At 37.5% G+C, this 16,152-nt stretch overlaps 1 protein-coding gene and 1 non-coding gene across 2 annotated transcripts in view; both read left to right on the top strand.

Annotated features, from left to right (window-relative positions):
- The window catches only part of CTNNA2 (catenin alpha 2), a 1,042,487-nt gene that overhangs the window by 25,932 nt on the left and 1,000,403 nt on the right, over window positions 1-16,152 (top strand). The gene's annotated exons all lie outside the window — the stretch shown is intronic.
- Window positions 14,359-14,465, top strand: LOC117307967 (U6 spliceosomal RNA). Its single transcript, XR_004521908.1, has one exon. It is a non-coding gene; the product is annotated as a U6 spliceosomal RNA (small nuclear RNA).

Genomic DNA, 16,152 nt, shown 5'->3' with positions numbered 1-16,152 from the left:
ACAAAAGAAACAAATGTTTTACAAGTTGATGGGCATCCAAAGCCCCTGGCCACGATTGTGTTCTCTGAAGATTAATGAAATCCCTGCCCTAGTTGGGTTCTTGAAGTAAGCAGTTAATCAGCCATCATTTTAATACATCCATTAGCCTTGGCACCATAAAAAGTTAATAGGAAATAAACTTCTGTAGAAAAAAAAACAAACCACAGTTTTAGAAATCACTCTCTCATGATCATTAACAATAATTACCAAAATTAAAACAAATTTAGTCAAGTTAAATAGAAAAGAACAGAACGTGAATAGAAAAAGTCTCTTTAATTTGTTCTAAGAAAACTACAATTTTTGTAGAAATATAATGAAAAGAGAAAAGGATCTCACAGTGGAAAATGAACTTTTTGAAAAATATAAACAAAATATTACCATCCTATATTTTTATATATTTATTTTCATCATTATAAGTTAATGTACATTTTAGAAAAGTTGAAAATCTAGAAAAATTCACTAAGAAGATAATGGAAAATAAGGTAACTAACTGAAATGTTGAGTCATCCTAATATTTGCCTATGTAAAACTTTAACATAATTGAGGAAAAAAAATAATTTGCTTTATATCATGCATATTTACCCATGATATTAAATATTCTTCTGTGTGACTTTTTATGGCCTCATGTTATTGTACTGGTTTGATCTTTGAAGATTTTGCCTAGACAGTTTTTCATTGTTTGGGTATTTAGGTTTTTCCCAGTCTTTCTCTACTACAAATTATTATATCATTTTAGCAACATATAGTTTTGTGTCATGGTTGGTTGACTTTACAGCACAACAATTCTCCTTTTTATTCTTTGTCTCACTGAAAAGTTATTTGTTCCTTTTTGAAGGAAAAATACCAATACTTAAAAATTAACTTTTAAAGTAAAGGGTTACCTTTATCTATTTTTTCATAGTATAAACCTGGATTTCCATGTATTTGTATGGTTTAAAGTACAAAAATAAATTATAGCTCTTTGGGGGGGGGATCAAGTTAATTGTCTGTATCAAGAGTATAAAGGATGTCAGGGGAATGGAAATCAAAACAACAATGAGATATCACCTCACACGTGTTAGGATGGCTGTTATCAAAAAAAAAATATATATATATATGTGTGTGTGTGTGTGTATATATATATATATATATATATATATATATATATATAAAACAAGTGTTGCCCAGGATGTGGAGAAAATGGAACCCTTTACACTGTTGGTGGGACTGTAAACTGGTGTGGCCACTATGGCAAACAGTATGGAGTTCCTCAAAAACTTAAAAATAGAATTACCATATGATCCAGCAATTTCTCTTATGGGTATATATCCAAAGGAAATGAAATCAGTACCTCAAAGAAATATCTCCCCTCCCATGTTCATTGTAAGATTATTCACAATAGCCAAGATATGGAAACAACCTAAGTGTTTGTTAATGGATGAATGTATAAAGAAGGTGTGGTGTGTGTGTGTGTGTGTATATGAAATATTATTCAGCCTTAAAAAGAAGGCTGTATGTATGAATGACAAACTGTATGAACCTGGAGGACATTATACTCAGTGAAATAAGCCAGGCACGAGGAAAAATGCTACATGATCTCACTTAATATGTGGAATCTAAAAAAGGTGAATGCATAGAAGTAAAACTTAAAATGGTGCTCACCAGGGGCAGGGAAGTGGGGAAATGGGGGTGTTGGTCAAAGGTTACAAAGTTGCAGTTATATTAGATGAATAAATTCTAGGGACTGAATGTAGAGTATGAGGGCTATATTTAAAAATACTGTATTTTATATTGCAAATTTGCTAAGAGAGTAGATTACAGGTGCTTTCAATACACACACACACAGAGTAACTGTGTGGGGCCATAGATGTGTTAATTGGATTAACTTTGCTATAGTAATCATTATATAGATGTATGTATATGTATATCCAAACATCATTTTGTATAGTATATATAATTAAATATATATAATTTTTATTAGAAAAAACATAAAATAAAGGATGTTAGGGAAAAAAATTCTAGTGATTTTGTTTTTTAAAAAGTTGACCTTGGGGCTTCCCTGGTGGCGCAGTGGTTGAGAGTCCGCCTGCCAATGCAGGGGACACGGGTTCGTGCCCCGGTCAGCGAAAATCCCACATGCCGCGGAGCGGCTGGGCCCGTGAGCCATGGCCGCTGAGCCTGCACGTCCGGAGCCTGTGCTCCGCAACGGGAGAGGCCACAACAGTGAGAGGCCCGCAAGTTGACCTTGGCTAGAAAGAACTATTTTGTTTGTTTTCCTTTGTGAATACAAAGTAAGAAAACCTTTTCTTCACTCACCTTTTCCAGCATTTTTAGGCAGAGTGTTTGTGAATTTGTAAAAATAAAGGAATGGCCATTTGCCTTTTAAAATAGAAGACACTCATCTTTTAATTTGTGTGTGTGTGTGTGTGTGTGTGTGTGTGTGTGTGTGTGTGTGTGGTGTGTGTGTGTGTGTGTGTGTGTGTTGCAGCATTTTTCTCAGTATCTGATCTCTTCTGTGGTGTTTTTCTAGTGAGCTTGCGATCACTTTCATTTTTATATGTTTACTTTCTCTGTTCCCTTAGACTGCCTCTATCTCTGTTCAGTGTTTCATTTCCTAATAAGCCACATTCAAACTTTATGTTCATGTTTTTCCCTTCTGAATATATTCTTCTCTCCTGTGGCCCCAAATTCTAATACAGTCACGTATTTACTGAGCTATACGTAGACCTGTGTTGGAGGCTGTGGGGCAGTGGTTCTTAAACTTTAGTATGCAAGGGAGTCACTCTGGGAGCTCATTTAGATGCAGGTTGCAGGGCACAATTTCTTGAGTTTCAGATTTGGTAGGTCTGGGGTGATACCTGGGAATTTATGTTTTTAAAATGTACCCTGTATGATCTGATGCATGTGATTCTTGAATCACACCCTGATGAACGGTACAGATCTTCCTCATCCTACTGTGGAGTTATGTCTCAATAAACACATTGTACATTGAAAATGCGTTGAATACACCTAACCTACCAAACAGCATAGCTTAGCTGACACTGCCTTACATGTGCCTACAGGTAGGCAAAAATCATCTAACACAAAGCCTCTTTTGTAATAAAGTGTTGACCATCTCACGTAATTTTGAATACTGTACTGAAAGTGGAAAACAGAAAGGTTGTAAGTGAATTGGTTATTTCCTCTTGTGTTCTTGGGCTCGTGGGTGACTGAAAGTTGTGGCTGCAGCTGCCCAGCAGCAGGAGAGAGCATCATACCACATATATCTTGCCGGAGAAGAGATCAAATATCAAAATCGAAGTATAGTTTCTACTGAATGTGTATCCCTTTTCCACTATTGTGAAGTTGAAAACTTATAAGTTGAAACAGCGTAAGACAGGGACTGTCTGTATATTCAAATGAATATGACACCTTGGCTTCCATATAGCTGTTAGAAAAGTCAGTGCTCTGCTTTGGAGAAAGCTTCTTGAAGGAAGTAAATATCGAGCAGGGTCTGGAGAATTTGGTTTGTTGGAAAGGCAACAGTTAATTTCAAGGAGAAACACAGATTGTGTTCCAGACCCCTCTCATCTTCCATCTTCACTGCTTGGTGCCACCTCTGCAGCTTCAATTTATGTGCATCATGTTATCTGCCCTTGTCTGCTGTTGTCTAGTCCAAGAATGTGCCATTCTTCAAAGAAAACTCACAGGAGAGAAAAGAATGGATAAGAAATTGCTAAGTGGCATGGCCCCATAGTAAATCATCATAACAGTGAGAACACCATATCGGATAAACAGAGAACTTTTTTAAAAAGTTCTCTAGGCTCTCTAGCCTATGATTGTACCCATTTCTGACTTACCATCATCTCTTATTTACTTTTTTTTTTATTGGTGTATAATTGCTTTACAATGTTGTGTTAGTTTCTGCTATACAACAAAGTGAATCAGCTATATGTTTACTTTTAATAGGACAGATGAAACATATATATATACACACATATATATATATACACATATATATATATATAAATAAATGGGAAACAGCCAATGAGAGATGACATGAAGGTGGTTAATGCCATCAAAATACTTGTTAAGTACACTAAGCTGATTTCACGTTGACATTTTTTTTTTTTTTTTGGCAACTTCAACTGATATTCAAGAAAAATCCCGAGTCTCTAAAAGCACTTGGTTCTGAGAGCTGTTTTCTAAAGTGTCTGTATGTTATTGCCAGCTGGATTTAAGTTCCATCTAGAATTACCACAGGAAATATTTATTAGGTACCCTTTGCTAATGCTCTTTTGGATAATTCTAGTGGTTAATAGTGGTTGATATATTGACATTAGCATTCTTATTTTTTACTGTCACTATTGTTTGTGACAGTAGTTGTATACTTAAAAAATAACAAGCTGGGATATTATTAGTAACTTGTTTTTAGTTGCATGTCTTTTGGATTAGCTGAAATAATGAGCACCTATTCTGTGATGTAAAATGTGGGAATACAATAAATGTCATGAATGTACGTATCCAAACTGAATTGATTTCTTTACAATTTACTTTTAGCTGAAGAAAAATGGGAGAAATGGTTACCTAATGCTTGAATAGAAGCCATTGTAATAAAGAAGAGACCTGTGGGTGTGTAATTGGTACTGATTCAAACTGTAAGAAACCAATAACATCTAATTTTATGGCTGTGGATAAGGCATATTTTTTTCTTGTAATATTAAAAAGACTTAGGATTCTTATGAAGAGGGTGGAGAAAGCATCTAGGTAAAGTTGAAATAAGGCATTTAGTCTTCTATCAAGAAAAGGCATGTTCTGTATATGACTTGGAAAAGCTGTTTGGGACTTAGGAATTATATCATTGCTTTGTAGCTTATAAAAAACAAATATGTGGCTTTATCTGATTGCTAAAGCATAGAATGCAACTTTAACTAGGTAGAGTTTTATTTTCAAATTATTTTTAAGCATTGAGTATCTCTTATTTATAAACATATTCAATTACACTATGAAGAACAAGGTACTTTTGGGAGTTCATTAATAAAGAAACTGAATGGAAGTCAGGAGTCTTGGAGGTGTTTTCGATTTCATTATGCTATATTTAGGGTCTAGAACAGTGTTTGGCAAATAGTAGTTACTCAATAAAAATTTCTAAGATGAATGAATATTTCTGATTCTGCTACCTTTACAAGGCTATAAAAAATGCAACTTCCTCTCTCTATAATAAATTTAACTTCTATTTTAAGCCCTTATTCTGTTGGGGAGGAAGAAATGCATTCTCAGTCAATTTCTAGGTTCCTCCTATGTTTCACTGGACCTAAGTTCTGGGGGGATTTATGTAGTGTAATGTCAGGATACTGGGTCAGCTATCTAACCCTCTGGGTCACCTGCATCTGTACATGAGGGTCCCTGAGAGAGGCCCATTGACCATCTGGTCTCCAGCTCTTGGTGCACCCAGGTCCCTGCTGAGTTGTCCCTTGGCTTTCATTTCACAATGGCAGGTTGAGCACATGCTGTATCCTCTCTTTCCTGCCTCAAAATCCAGGAAATGATAGAAAATATACTTAACTAAATAAGTAACAGATAATTAAATAGCTGAGCTCAAAAGCCTGTTTGAAAACTTTTGGTAGAACAAGAATTATGAAGAATCCACAAAAAATCAGACTGACTGAAGAAGGAAACTACAGCTCAGGACTTCCGTGGGTACCTCCTGCTGGAGAACACAGATATGGTGCTAAATTCACGTCCAGAAGTGGATGAAACTAAGATCAGGGGTGGTCAGCTTAGGCCAGGGGTGACAAGGTGCTGATTCGTCGGAAGGAAGCCGGTTCATCCTCTAGACCTCACGCCCCTCCCTGGGCCCCACGTACCAACTGTGGTTTCTGAATCTAGTTGAGAGCAACAAGTCTGGGATCTTGGTTTCAGGGAGCCAGGTGTGCCTCCAGGGTGATCCAGGCCCAGGTGAAAAGTTTTAGGAGCGCCTACCCGCAGCATTGCTTCACCACTGTCACTTAATATTCTGTCCAGATACTGGTGTGGGTCTCTGCCCCACAAACAGGTACAGCACACAGTACAAAAGGGGATTTCAGCTATAAATATGAGCATACAATCAAGACTCAGCAGACATTTGAGGAAAACCTACATTATAAAATATAAATAAATAAAAACTATAAAGTTTAAAATAGCAAACTCAGAGCCACTCTGGGGTGGAAAGAATTCATGCTGAGATGTGAGGAACTCTGGAAAGCTTTATAAATACATCAGCTCCCTAGACTTATTTATTCTTAATGATCTTGCTCTGTCTGTTGGGCTTTGCTGAGAAAAGAGCACAGGTTCCTTCTGCCTTTTGTGGGAGGTTTTGTTACCTTCTCATCTTCAAATCTAGGGTGATCCTCCTTGAGGTTTGCTTAGTACAGTCTGAGTTTGCATGTGTTTTTAGGTAATTATCTATAGTATCCCTTTGATGATAAAACGTATGATTATTTACTCAAGGATTATCTGGGGAACAGGGAACAGGATCTAGGGTCTCTTTCCTCAGGTGCCTGTGACTGTCTAAATACCCACTGCTTCCTCATCAGACAATCTGTCTTCCTCCAGATTGTAGAATCCTTCGTTAGGCTTGTGATAGCTAACCTAGTTCTTCTTCATCAGGTAATCTGCCAAGTCTGCTATCTGTTTGCTGAGTCCTCTCCCGGGGCTCTTTTTTCCCCTCTCTTTTCTGCTAAAGCTTCCCTAATCTTAAGCAATAAATCCAAATGGCTTAGGTGGTCCAAATGGGGAAGAGTAAATAGGTAAAAGGAAGAGTGCTAATAAGACACACACACACACACACACACACACACACACACACACACGTTAATATTCTAAACACTGTCCTACAACATCACTAAGTACCCTGTGGTCTTTGGGAAAATTACTTAAATACTCTGAGCCTTTGTGTCCTAATGTGAAAGTTATAAGACCTTTGAGGTTTCTCCTAGCTCTCATGATAAAATCATCCAGCTTGGGGTTTGCAGGAACTTTGGGCATCAATTGGCCCAACCATTCACCCCATGCAGACCTTCTTTCCATATATTTTTACCATTTGATTATGCAACCACCATAAGAGTACTTTAAATAATGAAATAGAGGAGATAAGAATAACATTAATTTCTAAAAATTAGGTTTAAAAGGTGTGTTTGACAGAAAAGAAAAGAAATGAATTCAGAGGCCCGTGAATGCTGTGGAAAATGACAAAGTACTGGTAAGTAACCACACTTTTTGGACATGTCTAACATGGGCACCCTGTCCTCAGGAAAGGCAGTTAAGATTTGTTGCAGCTCACTGAAGAATAGATAAAATTTTAAAAAAACAACAACAAAAAGCTTGATCCAGTACTTGGCTTATAGTAAGTGCATAGTAAATGACAGCTTGTTTTTATTTTGGCTGTGGTGGTAATGGCTGTGCTGGTCCTTGAGGATCTGGGAAGGAAACTGTCTACAGAAAGCAAATTACGTAGAGGAGGCAGAAAGTTATTTTCAGAATCTACTACATTATGCCCAGAGCTCTCCCCTGGATCGCCTGGTTTTGAGACAACAGTTCCCAGCTGATCAATGCCCAATTTTAATGCTACAATTTCAAGCATCATCATACTTTGAAGTAGAAAGCCTCCCAAGGCCTTGGTGATAGGCTGTGTCCCTGAGTCCCCAAATCCTTGTGTTCCTGTATGCAACTTGCTCCAGCTGCCGACCCTTCACTGACTGAGTCCATTAAGGGAGTCATCAACCTTCACCTCCTGGGCTCTTTGCATCTTTCAAAGTAGAATTGTGGCCTCAATTGTCTTGGCAGTCATGCTCCCAACTTTCCAAATTTCACATTTTTCTTAGACTTTTGAGTCCTCTTAAAAATACAAACTTGCTCTCTCCTTCACTGACAATGTGAAAGCCTCTCTCTTGAAGACAAAATCTAAATCACAACACTCATTGAAATCTACAGATGTTCCTCAACACTCTCAGATTCTATGGACAGCTGCTTCTGTCACCACTGCCTTCACAGCTCTCCCTCTGCCGTTCAGGTCTTTATTTATTTTTACTTCAGTTGTATTTGTGTGTGTGTGGGGGGGTGTGGGTGTATAAAATAAACTATACCTGTGTGGCCTATGATATAGAAAATTAAGACCCCAAAATGCATGCTTACAAAATAGCTAATTTAGGAAGTGATGATCAGCATTATAAAAAAGAGTTCTTTGCTTCCCAGATCTTTTGTTGTCATTTATTTTTAACAGTATGTTTCTCTGGAATATTTAAAATATAGTTTAACTTTCTTTAACTGATTGGTTTTACACCTAGAAAATAATATGTTGAATGAATAGAATGAATTTTTTTTCAGATGGGCACATAGGCGGTAACAGCCTGAGAAAGAGAATTCAAGGTGTGTATTAATAATAAAGCCCCCGCCTGGGTGAACTGGGGTCCCGCCTTGCTCCTCACGCCACCCCATTTCCCCACCACCTCCCTAAGCCCTTTCCTGGCAGATCTGAGATGACTCACATGTCCACAGTGGCAGTCATTAAAGACGTCCTGCTCTGTTGTATATATGTACCACATCTTCTTCATACATTCATCTGTCAATGGACATTTCAGTTGTTTCCATGTTTTGGCTATTGTGAATAGTGCTGCTATGAACATAGGGGTGCACACAAATTAACCTATTTATGAATAAGAAACAGAATCATGGACATAGAGAACACACTGGTGGTTGCCGAGGGGGGAGGGTGTTGGGGGAGGGATGGAGTGAGAGGCTGGGGTGAGCAGATATAGGCTTTTATATTGAGAATGGATAAACAACAAGGTCCTACTGTATAACACAGAAAACTATATTCGATATATTATGATAAACCATAATGGAAAAGAATATTTTAAAAAGAAATGTAAAAACAAGTAAATAAATAAATAAAATGGGTTGATCAAATGTGCAAAAAAAAAGTATATTCCTAGGATTTTCAACCTGTAAGATGATATCTGCAAATAGAGTTTAACTTTTTCCTTTCTAATCTGAAAAGAAAAAAAATCATGTTTGAAGACCAAAAGAAAAAAAAAAAAGGCATCCTGCTCTGGGGCCTCTGCTCCATCCCATTCTTCCTTCCCCTCACGTGAAGCTGTGAACCTCACTGCACCAGAGCCCCTTTCCCGCCTCTGGGGTCCTCGGCCAGCCCCGCCTTGTGCTGTACCGGCTAGTGGGTTTTGTTTCCGTGTCAGCACTTCCCAGGACTGTCCAGGTATTTGCTTTCTTAATGTGTTCTGATTTTCCTCGTGCTTTTTCACTCTTTGAGTGTCCTGCAGCCTCTCCCTGCCGCTCCACTGAAGATGTGCAAAAGCTCCCCTTTGAGGTGTGTGGTGGGAAGGGGGGAGGATAGGAGTGTTCAACCTCTTCTCATTCAGGTGATACAGTGTGAAGAGCTGTTCCCTCTGTCTCCACCCCCACCCCTTTCAGAACAAGAGATCATCTCCATGGGGCCCTCCTAGACCCACTTTGCAGCTTTTGCATCGAATTCGGCTCTTTCTACAATAACTGTTAGGACTTGGAGGTTCCTCCAGGTTTCATTTGAGGGACCAGAAATGATTTTTTTATTTATTTAAAAAAATTTTTAATTGGAGTATAGTTGATTTACAATGTTGTGTTAGTTTCAGGTGTACAGCAAAGTGATTCAGTTATACATACATATATATATATATATATATTTTTTTTTTTCAGATACTTTTCCCTTAGAGGTTATCACAGAACATTGAGTATAGTTCCCAGTGCTATACCGTAGGTCCTTGTTGGGTACCTATTTTATATATAGTAGTGTATATGTTAATCCCAAATTCCTTATTTATCCCTCCCATCCCTCCTTGAGGAACCAGAAATGTTTTATAACTAATTGGGAAAGGGACATGAGCAGCACAGGTAGAAGAGAAAGCAATGTTTAAACATTCCTATTTTGAAATTTTTGTTCTTATTCTTACTTTTGGACTCATTCTCATTGACACTTGGCAGCAACTTTTACTATGAAAGTTCTTGGTTTTGGTGGTGTTTTAAACTAGGCAGCAAATGAAGGAAACAGAAAGTCTCAGGGATTTAGAGATTTACCTTCCCTTAGGATCTCTTTCCTTTCATGAATATTTACACTGTGGATCCAGCTAATTCCTTTATACTGAAGAGATAGGGTATTTGAATGTTATTTTTAGTTTGAGGCCAATCAACAAAGGACACTTCGTACTGTAGATGCTCCTGCTCTGCCAGTGGCCTCACAGGGACAGTCTTACTGATGTACTTGCATTTTTTATCTTATTTCCTACTTTAAAAATAGTTCACAGGGGCTTCCCTGGTGGCGCAGTGGTTGAGAGTCCGCCTGCCGATGCAGGGGACACGGGTCCGTGCCCCGGTCTGGGAAGATCCCACATGCCGCGGAGCGGCTGGGCCCGTGAGCCATGGCCGCTGAGCCTGTGCGTCCGGAGCCTGTGCTCCGCAACGGGAGAGGCCACAGCAGTGAGAAGCCCGCGTACCGCAAAAAAAATATATCAAAAATAGTTCACAGAAGTAAAAAAAATAAAATAAAATTGTAAAAGACAAAAAAGAAAATGGACTGTGTACATAAAATGAAGACTTGTCCTTGAGTGTATTATACTGGAATTCTAAGCTACTGGGAGGCAGGACCTTGTCTCCAGAGGTTTTTGAAGTCTTATAGTACCAGGAACGCCATTAGGCATCAGGGAGGCCACTGAGAGAGAGTTTCATCAAATATGTGTTACTGATTCAGAAGAGTTCCTGGAAAACTTAATATTAGGACATTCTTGGTGTAATTCATCTCCAGGTGTTTTCAGTATGGGGAAAAGTCAACATAACTGTGAACTATTATTGCTGCTGTCACCAGGGGATTGTTGTAAAATTCTGGAAAGAGGGAAGGTGACTTTTTGATCAGGGCAAAGCTTTGTATGTGTAGTTACACTCATCACCTGTTCTAAATGGCTGCTGCAGTGCAGCGGTGAGCCCTTCGGCTCCACAGAACTTCAGGACAGCAATTGGAGACAGGAAATTAACTGGAGAAGTTAAAAAAATATAACTGTATCATCCCATCTAACACTTTTCTGTCAGTTTTTTATATGATATTATTCTCTCCTGCCCCCTGGCCCAAAAGGCAGTCCTTGGAGGCATTTTTTTCTGAAGATTTCCCACCTTCTGTAAAGCCTTCCTTTCTGTTAACAAAGGGACCTCTGACTAGACCACATCAGCATAGCTGTTAAATGTACAGCTTTTGGCATCACACGGACATGTGTTCAAATCCAAGCTCTGCCACTTCCAAGCCCTGGATCTCTGCACCTATTACTTAATCTTCCTAAGTCTTTATTTCCTTTTCTGTAATGTGGAGGTGATGGTGGTAACAGTACAGATGTCAGTGGGTTTTAGGAGAGTTAAATGAGATAAGCAGAAACTAATACAACATTGTAAAGCAATTATACTCCAATAAAAAAAAAATGAGGTAAGCAAAAAGAGCTGCTATCCATAAATGTCCACAAACGTTATTAGTGAAGAAGGAGCAAAATGAAACCTTGAACTGACCCCTTTACACAAGTCAGCTTCACACACGAGTCAAAATCATTCACCTCAAATTTCCTGTTACTTTGAACGAAAGCATCTTTTAGGACATAATTACACAGTTCTGAACCTTCATTTTCTTTTCTTTTCATTTTAATTTAATTTTTTTTACTATTATTACTTTTTGGCTGTGCCACGCAGCTTGTAGGAATTGAACCCAGGCCACCGCAGTGAAAGTGCCAAGTCTTTGCTACTGGACCACCGGGGAATTCCCTGAACCTTCATTTTTCTACTTAAATTCATTAATATAAATATGGTTTGCATGCAAATGAGTAGGTCCAGTGTGTACAAGTAACATGGAATGCAGTATGAAAATTTAACTATTTCAAAGAGAAAAAGATTTTGTTGGGAATCCTATCTAGCTTGACTACGTTCACGGGGTACTTGTCTGGCTATTTATTTGGGCTGCTTGTCCTAGAGATGGCAAATGGTATTGACTATGGCAGTACCAAGAGAAAAGTCTTAAAATCCCCTTCAGTGGATTCCAAAAGGTATCTTTGAGGTAAAATAGGAGGTCTTCGTTGGTAAGAAATTACACTTGAAATTTGATTTCTTCCTAGGAAGTGGCATTGCTTCTCTGTTTTATGTGATTCAGATTAATAAATACAGAGGAGCAAAAATGTTTGAGGGCTGGATTAACATCTACTTTCTTTTTGTCGAGTGAAATCATTTTTCTTCAAAATTTTTAGAGTAAATGTTTGTAAGCTAAGAATTTGCATAAAAAATCTGAACCTAAATTGATTTGAATTGAAGTAATCTGCTTCCCTTCTTTTGGCAAGACTCAGATTTAAAGCCTGAACAAAAGGCTTTAAATAACACCAAAATGTCTACTGGCCCCTTTGGCTTAGAAGTAGTGTTTGTAACACATATGACTGTTCTCCAGCCATCCTTTGGGGAGGTTATGTGAGGAGTTTCCCTCTTTATAATACTAAGTAGATCATTGGTACATTTTACTCTCAAGAAGGCTCCCTCCCAAATTGCTATGTGTCTCCACTCACCAGAGACCCTTATCTTGCCATGCCAGTTTCTGTCATTCACCTCTGTCACTCCCATCTAGGACTGACTTTTAAAATTTATTTTTAATTTTTTATACAATTTTTAAAGGTATACTCCATTTAGAGTTATGACAAAATATTGGTTATATTCCAGGTGTTGTACAGTACACTGTTGTAGCCTATCTTACTCCCAGTACTTTGCACCTCCAATTCCTCTACATATATATTGCCCCTCCTCCACCACTGGTAACCACTATTTTATTCTATATATCTGTGAGTATGCTTCGTTCTTCGTTATATTCACTAGTTTGTTGTATCTTTTAGATTCCAAATATAAGTGATATCATACAGTATTTGTCTTTCTTTATCTTATTTCACTTAGCATAATGCCCTCCAGTCCAACCATGTTGCTGCAAACAGGAAAATTCTATTTTTTTATGACTGTCATATATATATATATATATATATATATATATATATATATATATATATATATATATATGAGACATCTTTTTATCCATTCATCTGTTGACTGACAGGTTGCTTCCATATCTTGGCAATTGTAAATAATGTCACTGTGAACATTGGGGTGCCTGTATCTTTCGAATTAGTGTTTTTGTTTCTTTCGGATGTACATCCAGGAGTGGAATTGCTGGGTCAAAGGGTAGTTCTATTTTTAGTCTTTTGAGAAACCTCCATATTGTTTTCCAAAGTGGCTGCACCAATTCCCACCAACAGTGTATGTGGGTTCTTTTTTCTCTACATCCTTGCTAACATTTGCTATTCGTGTTCTTTTTGATTACAGCCATTCTGACAGGTGTGAGGTGATATCTCATTATGGTTTTGATTTGCATTTCCCTGATGATTAGCAATGTTGAGCATCTTCTCATGTGCCTGCTGGCCATCTGCATTTCCTTTTTGGAAAAATATCTGTTTAGTTCTTCTGCTCATTTTTCAATTGGGTTGTTTGAGTTTTTGATGTTAAGTTGTATGAGCTGTTTATATATATTGGATATTAATTCCTTATCAGTCATATCCTTTGCAAATGTTTTCTCCCATTCAGTAGGTTGTCTTCATTTTGTTGATGGATTTCTTTGATGTGTAAAAGTTTTTAAGTTTACTTAGGTCCCATTTGGTTATTTTTGCTTTTATTTCCTTTACTTTAGGGGAGGGATCCAAAAAAAAAAAAAAAACACTGCTGCGATTTATGTCAGAGTGTTCTGCCTATGTTTTCCTCTAGAATATCCCATCTTACATTCTGATCTTTAATCCATTTTGAGTTTATTTTTGTGTATGGTGTTAGAGAATGTTCTAATTTCATTCTTTTACATGTAGAAGTTTTCCCAGCACCACTTATTGAACAGACTGTCTTTCCTCCATTGTATATTCTTGCCTCCATTGTCATAGATTATCTGACCATAAGTGCATCAGTTTATTTCTGGGCTCTCTATCCTGTTCCATTGATCTATGTATCTATTTTTGGGCCAGTACTATGCTGTTTTGATGATGTAGTTTTGTAGTATAATCTGAATCCAGAGAGTGTGATTCTTCCAGCTGTGTTCTTCTTTCTCAAGATTATTTTGACAATTTAAAATTGAAATTTACATTCCTGGAGAGATTCCTTATTTGTTGCAGGTACTGCAGGTGCTTGGGGAAATGCACCTACACCCCCAACACATACAGTCAAAGGTAACAACTTACGTGGTGTGGCGGTTGGGAGAATTAGAATCAAGATTTAAAAATCATTTGGGTCGTGCTCACTTCGGCAGTACATATACTAAAATTGGAACGATACAGAGAAGATTAGCATGGCCCCTGCGCAAGGATGACACGCAAATTCGTGAAGAGTTCCATATTTTTACTGCAAAAAAAAAAAATCATTTGGGTCTTGTGGTCCCAGATGCACAGCCTGAATTCCTATTTATATATGGGGGAGGAACAGTAGGTCGCCCCAGAGAAATGGAACTTGGTGTCACTGAAGGAAAGTCTCCCTCATAGCACTCTGCCCCAAAGCTAATCTTTCCTACTTCAAACCACTGAAGAACAGAAGGCAATCTGAATCCAGGGTGTAACAATCCAATGGGGGCTCAAGACTGGACAGTTGGAGTGAGGTAGTGGAGCCAGGATAAAAAGCAAGTGAGAGCATGTTACAACTGTGAGGTCAATAGGCTTTTGGCTATGCAACTAAGAGTAAGGGGACCTAAGAATGATGCAGTTCTAACCTCTTTGGCATATAGTTTTTGGGTGGAGATATGTGTGTGTGTGTGTGTGTGTGTGTGTGTGTGTGTGTGTGTGTGTGTATTTAACCAAAATAAAACTTTCCAAGGAACATCATTTGTGCATACTTCAGGCACTGCTTTCTGGTATTTTCTCTCTTTTCCACTGCCCTGCCCTATTGTAGTATAATTTATTCTATAAAAATTTTTAAAAAGTGACCTCAAATCATTAAATTGATTTTGCAACCCAATAATGGGTCATGAATTTTAGTTTAAAAAACCGTAATTACATTTTAACGTGTATATATAATAGTTAAATAAAAATAATGTGAATCAACACTGATGATAGGGATCTACTAGATTGTTTTTAAACAGATTTCAGAGATGATGTATGTAAATTGCTTTTAGCACATACTCTGATATACAGTACAAAGTCATTTATCATTGGCTATTATTTTTGTGTGTAAGATGAGACAGTTATTTGCATAAAAGTTTCCAACACTTTATTGAATTATTTGAAAACAGAAACAAAAATAACAACAGCAACAAGTGACAAGTACAATAATTGTTTTGGATAAGTTGCATGAGGGAATTTGGTCCATGGCCAATTGATTAGTGCATGCTGCTTTGTTTGCCATGAAATGAAGATACACATTTCCTTTACTCTATGTCAATAGGTGAGACTGAAGGGTTGTCAGAGTTTCCTTTAAATGTTTTGCTTTCTTTGTCCCTCCTGAGCTGACCTCTTTCCTAGTCCTTCTTCTGGGCTATGTGAGCTCAGCTCTCCTACCCAATTCCTCATGAGCTGGAGGATGCTACAATTAATGCTGATGGTGGAGAGAGTACATTACTTCATGAGAGAGGATTGCTTTCTCCCTTTGCTCCAAGATTTCACCTTATGGTGATTGTATTTTCCTTATACTTTGATTTATGGGATAATATTAATAGATATACTGATGTTAAATATTATCATACTCTGTAATTAAATATATTATTCCTGCTAATTTATTTTTTACAGATACTACTTAATTACTTATGCTACCATTTATTGTAAAGTTTTGAAATTATATTCATAAATTAGGTTAGTATATAACTAGATTCTTGGAGTCATTCGTTCATTTATTAATTTATATGTCATTAAACAAGTGTGAATTCAGTATCTGGTCTTAATGGAATTTATAGTCTGGTAGTAGATACATGAAAGTATCCTGGAAGAAATGACATCTAAATTGACCTCTGTGTTCTTGGCTGCTGTAACACAGAGATTTGATTGTCTTAAATGACTCAAATAAGAGATACAGTTTTATTTCTCTCCTGCACAGTAATGTGAA

Source organism: Tursiops truncatus, chromosome 14 (genome assembly GCF_011762595.2).
Source record: "Tursiops truncatus isolate mTurTru1 chromosome 14, mTurTru1.mat.Y, whole genome shotgun sequence".
Lineage (NCBI taxonomy): Eukaryota > Metazoa > Chordata > Mammalia > Artiodactyla > Delphinidae > Tursiops > Tursiops truncatus.
Note: the sequence above shows the minus strand (reverse complement) of the source record. Positions and strands in the feature narration are given on the sequence as shown.